This window comes from Heptranchias perlo, chromosome 36 (genome assembly GCF_035084215.1).
Source record: "Heptranchias perlo isolate sHepPer1 chromosome 36, sHepPer1.hap1, whole genome shotgun sequence".
In the NCBI taxonomy this organism is placed as follows: Eukaryota; Metazoa; Chordata; class Chondrichthyes; order Hexanchiformes; family Hexanchidae; genus Heptranchias; species Heptranchias perlo.
In genome coordinates, this window is record NC_090360.1 from 23,901,808 (window position 1) to 23,908,714 (window position 6,907).

The window sequence follows — 6,907 nt, forward strand, 5'->3', positions numbered from 1 at the left end:
GCTCATCCAAATGCTTCTTGAATGTTGTGAGGGTTCCTGCCTCCACAACCCTCTCAGGCAGTGAGTTCCAGACTCCAACCACCCTCTGGGTGAAAAAGTTCTTTCTCAAATCCCCTCTAAACCTTTTACCTTGAATCTATGCCCCCTTGTTATAGAACCCTCAACGAAGGGAAAAAGCTCCTTAGTATCCATCCTATCTATGCCCCTCATAATTTTTTACACCTCAATCATGTCCCCCCTCAGCCTCCTCTGCTCCAAGGAAAACAAACCCAATCTTCCCAATCTCTCTTCATAGCTGAAGCGCTCCAGCCCTGGTAACATCCTGGTGAATCTCCTCTGCACCCTCTCCAAAGTGATCACATCCTTCCTGTAGTGTGGCGACCAGAACTGCACACAGTACTCCAGCTGTGGCCTAACCAGTGTTTTATACAGCTCCATCATAACCTCCTTGCTCTTATATTCTATGCCTCGGCTAATAAAGGCAAGTATCCCATATGCCTTCTTTACCACCTTATCTACCTGTTCCGCCGCCTTCAGGGATCTGTGAACTTGCACACCAAGATCCCTCTGACCCTCTGTCTTGCCTAGGGTCCTCCCATTCATTGTGTATTCCCTTGCCTTGTTAGTCCCTCCAAAGTGCATCACCTCGCACTTTTCCGGGTTAAATTCCATTTGCCACTGTTCCGCCCATCTGACCAACCCATCTATATCGTCCTGCAGACTGAGGCTATCCTCCTCGCTATTTACCACCCTACCAAATTTTGTATCATCAGCGAACTTACTGATCATACCTTTTACATTCATATCCAAGTCGTTAATGTAGACCACAAACAGCAAGGGACCCAGCACCGATCCCTGTGGTACCCCACTGGCCACAGGCTTCCAGTCACATAAACAACCTTCGACCATCACCCTCTGCCTTCTGCCACTAAGCCAGTTTTGTATCCAAAGTGCCAAGGCACCCTGGATTCCATGGGCTCGTACCTTCTTGACCAGTCTCCTGTGGGGGACTTTATCGGAGGCCTTACTGAAATCCATGTATACCACATCCACTGCGTTACCCTCATCCACACGCCTAGTCACCCCCTCAAAAAATTCAATCAAATTAGTCAGACATGATCTTCCCTTGACAAAGCCATGTTGACTATCCCTGATTAATCCTTGCTTCTCCAAGTGGAGACTAATTTTGTCCTTCAGAATTTTTTCCAATAATTTTCCTACCACTGATGTTAGGCTCACTGGCCTGTAGTTCCCCGGTTTTTCCCTACTCCCCTTCTTGAATAATGGTACTACATTAGCGGTTCTCCAGTCCTCTGGCACATCCCCTGTGGCCAGAGAGGTTCTGAATATATGTGTTAGAGACCCCGCAATCTCTTTGCCTCACACAGTAGCCTGGGATACATTTCGTCCGGGCCTGGGGATTTATCCATTTTTAGGCCTGCTAAAACCGCCAATACCTCCTCCCGCTCGATGTTAATATGTTCGAGTATATCACAGTCCCCCTGTCGTATTTCTCTGTCTACGTCATCCTTCTCCATAGTGAAAACAGATGCAAAAAATTCATTTAGAACCCCTCCTACATCTGCCGGCTCCACACACAGATTGCCATTTTTGTCCCTAATGGGCCCTATTTTTTCCCTAGTTATCCTCTTACCCTTAATATACTTATAAAACATCTTAGGATTTTCCTTTATTTTGCTCGCCAGAGTTATTTCATGGCCCCTCCTTGATCTCCTAATTTCCTTTTTAAGTATCCCCCTGCACTTTTTGTACTCCTCTAGGGCTTCCTCCGTCTTTAGCCTTTTGTATCTGCCAAAAGCCCTCCTTTTTTTCCTAATCCATTCTCGTATATCCCCTGACATCCAAGGTTCCCTGGAGTTCTTGGAACCACCCTTGACCTTTACGGGAACATGTTGCCATTGTATGGTCTCAATCTCCCTTCTGAAAGACTCCCATTGCTCCGATGCGGATTTTCCTACAAGCAGCTGATCCCAGTCCATTTTGGCCAGATCCTGCCTTATCCTATTAAAATCGGCCTTCCCCCAATTTAGAACCTTTATTTCCGGCCCCTCCCTGTCCTTTTCCATGATCACCTTAAATCTCACTGAATTATGGTCACTGTCACCAAAGTGCTCACCTACTAGCACTTCTTCCACTTGGCCGGCCACATTCCCTAGAATTAGGTCCAGTACCGCCCCCTCTTTGTAGGACTTTCTACATGCTGGCTCAAAAAGCTCTCCTGGATGCACGTTAAGAATTTTGTACCCTCTAAGCCTTTTACACTCTGAGTATCCCAGTTAATATTGGGGAAGTTGAAATCCCCCACTATTATTACCCTATTATTTGCACAATTTTCTGAGATTTGCCTACATATCTGTTCCTCTATCTCCCCCTGACTGTTTGGGGGCCTATAGTACACTCCCATCAAAGTGCTTGCCCCCTTTTTGTTTTTAAGCTCCACCCATATGGCCTCATTAGAGGAACCTGCTAATATATCATCCCTCCTTATGGCAGTAATTGATTCTTTAATTAATATTGCGACCCCCCCTCCTCTTATACCTCCCCCTCTGTCTCGCCTGAAGATTCTGTACCCCGGAATATTGAGCTGCCAGTCTTGCCCCTCCCTCAACCATGTCTCTGTGACAGCAACAATATCATACTCCCATGTGTTTATCAACACCTTCAGTTCATCCACCTTATTCACAAGACTCCTTGCATTAAAATAGATGCCATCCAGCCTTGCTCTTACATATTTGCCCTGTCTTCCAAGTTGACTTGTTTTTTTCTCAATATTTGGCTGCACATCACCCCCTATTGTAGCTCCACTCTGTATCCCATCCCCCTGCCAAGTTAGTTTAAACCCCCCCCAACAGTGCTAGCAAACCTCCCCGCAAGGATATTTGTCCCGCTCTGGTTCAGATGCAACCCGTCCAACTTGTACAAGTCCCACCTTCCCCAGAAGCAGGCCCAGTGATCCAGGAAACTGAAACCCTCCCTCCTGCACCAACTCTTTAGCCACGCATTCATCTGTTCTATCCTTCTATTTCTATACTCACTAGCCCGTGGCACTGGGAGTAATCCAGAGATTACAACCTTTGAGGTCCTGCTCTTTAATCTGCTACCTAGCTCCCTAAATTCTTGATGCAGGACCTCATCTCCCTTCCTACCTATGTCGTTGGTCCCAATGTGGACCACGACCTCTGCCTGCTCACCCTCCCCCTTGAGAATGCCCTGAAGCCGCTCAGTGACATCCATGACCCTGGCACCAGGGAGGCAACAAACCATCCTGGAGTCACGTTTACGGCCACAGAAACGCCTGTCTGTTCCCCTTACGATAGAATCCCCTACCACTATAGCTCTTCCACTCTTTTTCCTCCCAGCCTGTGCAGCAGAGCTACCCCTGGTGCCAGGAAGTTGGCTGCTGCTGCCTCTGGGTGAAAAAAATTCTCCTCAGCTCCCCTCAAACACCCGTCAACCATTACCCTTTGCTTCCTGCCACTGAGCCAATTTTGGATCCAACTTGCCACTTTCCCTTGGATCCCATGGGCTTTTACTTTTCTGACCAGTCTGCCATGTGGGACCTTGTCAAAAGCCTTGCTAAAATCCATGTAGACTACATCAAACGCACTACCCTCATCGACCCTCCTTGTTATCTCCTCAAAAAATTCAATCAAGTTAGTCAGACATGACCTTCCCTTCACAAATCCACGCTGACTGTCCCTGATTAACCCATGCCTTTCTAAATGACGATTAATACTGTCCCTCAGAATTGATTCCAACAATTTGCCCACCACCGAGGTTAGACTGACTGGCCTATAATTACTCGGTCTATCCCTTTCTCCCTTTTTAAACAACGGTACAACGTTAGCAGTCCTCCAATCCTCCGGCACCACATCTGAAGCCAGTGAGGATTGGAAAATGACGGTCAGAGTCTCCGTTATTTCCTCCCTTGCTTCTCTTAACAGCCTGGGATACATTTCATCCAGGCCTGGTGATTTATCTACTTTCAAAGATGCTAAACCCCTTAATACTTCCTCTCTCACTATGTTTATCCCATCCAATATTTCAAACTCCTCCTCCTTAACTACAATCTCTGCATCGCCCCCCTCTTTTGTGAAGACAGACACAAAGTATTCATTAAGACCCATACCCACAACTTCCGTCTCCACACACAGGTTACCATTTTGGTCTCTAATAGGCCCTACTCTTTCCTTAGTTATCCTCTATGTATTTATAAAACATCTTTGGGCTTTCCTTAATTTTACTTGCCAGTATTTTTTCATGCCCTCTCTTTGCTTTCTGAATTTCCTTTTTAATTTCCCCCCTGCACTTTCTATACCGCTCTAGGCTTTCTGCAATATTGAACTCTCGGTATCTGACATAAACTTCCCTTTTTTGCCTTATCTTACCCTGTATGCTCCTTGACATAGAATCATAGAAAGGTTACAGCACGGAAGGAGGCCATTCGGCTCATCGAGTCCATGCTGGCTCTATGCAAGAGCAATCCAGCTAGTCCCACTCCCCCGCCCTATCCCCGTAGTCCTGCAAATTTTTTCCTTTCAAGTATTTATCCAGTTCCCTTTTGAAGGTCATGATTGAATCTGCCTCCACCACCCCCTCAGGCAGTGCGTTCCAGATCCTAACCACCCGCTGTGTAAAAAAGTTTGTTCTCATATTGTCTTTGGTTCTTTTGCCAATAACCTTAAATCTGTGTCCTCTGGTTCTTGACCCTTCCGCCAATGGGAACAGTTTCTCTCTATCTATTCTGTCTAGACCCTTCATGATTTTGAACACCTCTATCAAATTTCCTCTCAACCTTCTCTGTTCCAAGGGGAACAATCCCAGCTTCTCCAGTCTATCCACGTAAATAAAGTCCCTCATCCCTGGAATCATTCTAGTAAATCTCTTCTGCACCCTCTCTAAGGCCTTCACATCTTTCCTAAAGTGCGGTGCCCAGAACTGGACACAATACTCCAGTTGTGGCCGAACCAGTGTTTTTTAAAGGTTCATCATGACTTCCTTGCTTTTGTACTCTATGCCTCTATTTATAAAGCCCAGGATCCTGTATGCTTTTTTAACTGCTTTCTCAACCTGTCCTGCCACCTTCAATGATTTGTGCACATATACCCCCAGGTCTCTCTGTTCTTGTACCCCTTTTAGAGTTGTGTCCTTTAGTTTATATTGCCTCTCCTCGTTCTTCCTACCGAAATGTATCACTTCACATTTTTCTGCGTTAAATTTCATCTGCCACGTGTCCGCCCATTCCACCAGCCTGTCTATATCCTCTTGAAGTCTATCACTATCCTCCTCACTGTTTACTACCCTTCCAAGTTTTGTGTCATCTGCACATTTTGAAATTGTGCCCTGTACACCCAAGTCCAAGTCATTAATATATATCAAGAAAAGCAGTGGTCCCAGCACTGACCCCTGGGGAACACCACTGTACACCTCCCTCCAGTCTGCAAAACAACCGTTCACCACTACTCTCTGTTTCCTGTCACTTAGCCAATTCTGTATCCATGTTGCTACTGCCCCCTTTATTCCATGGGCTGCAATCTTGATGATAAGCCTACCATGCAGCACTTTATCAAACACCTTTTGAAAGTCCATATAACCACGTCAACTGCATTCCCCTCATCCACCCTCCCTATTACCTCATCAAAAAACTCTATCAGGTTAGTTAAACACGATTTGCCTTTAACAAATCCATGCTGGCTTTCCCTAATCAATCCACACTCGTCCAAGTGACTGTTAATTCTGTCCCGGATTATTGTTTCTAAAATTTTCCCCACCACTGAGGTTAAACTGACTGGCATATAGTTGCTGGGTTTATCCTTACACTCTTTTTTGAACAAGGGTGTAACATTTGCAATTCTCCAGTCCTCTGGCATCACCCCCGTATCTACGGATTTACGGATCTTTGGAAGATTATGGCCAGCACCTCCGCAATTTCCACCCTTACTTCCCTCAGCAACCTAGGATGCATCCCATCCGGACTGGGTGATTTATCTACTTTAAGTACAGCTAGCCTTTCTAGTACCTTTTCTTTATCAATTTTTAGCCCTTCCAGTATCTCAACTATATCTTCCTTTACTGAGACTGTGGCAGCATCTTTGTCCTTGGTAAAGACAATGCAAAGTTAATCATTTAGCCATGCCCTCTGCCTCCATGAGTAGATCTCCTTTATGGTCCCTAATTGGCCCTACCCCTCCTCTTACAGCCCGTTTACTGTTTACCTGCCTGTAGAAGACTTTTGGATTCTCTTTTATGTTGGCTGCCAGTCTATTCTCATACTCTTTCTTTGCCCCTCTTATTTCATAGAAACATAGAAAATAGGAGCAGGAGTCAGCCATTTGGCCCTTCGAGCCTGCTCCGCCATTTAATATGATCATGGCTGATCCTCTATCTCAATACCATATTCCCGCTCTCTCCCCATACCTCTTGATTCCTTTTGTGTCTAGAAATCTATCCAGCTCCTTCTTAAATATATTCAGTGACTTGGCCTCCACAGCCTTCTGTGGTAGAGAATTCCACAGGTTCACCACCCTCTGAGTGAAGAAAGTTCTCCTCGTCTCAGTCCTAAATGTCCTACCCCATATCCTGAGACTGTGACCTCTCGTTCTGGACCCCTCAGCCAGGGGAAACATCCTCCCTGCATCCAGTCTGTCTAGTCCTGTCAGAATTTTATATATTTCCTTTTTCACTTCCCCTCTGAACTTTCTATATTCTGCCTGGTTCTCACTTGTGTTATCAACCTGACACTTGTCATGTGCCCCTTTTTTCCGTTTCATCTTACTCATTATCTCTCTTTTGTCATCCAGGGAGCTGCCTCATGGGAATGTACCTAAACTGTACCCAAACCATCTCCTCTTTAAAGAGGGGCTCTTGATTTGGCAGTCCCACCCTT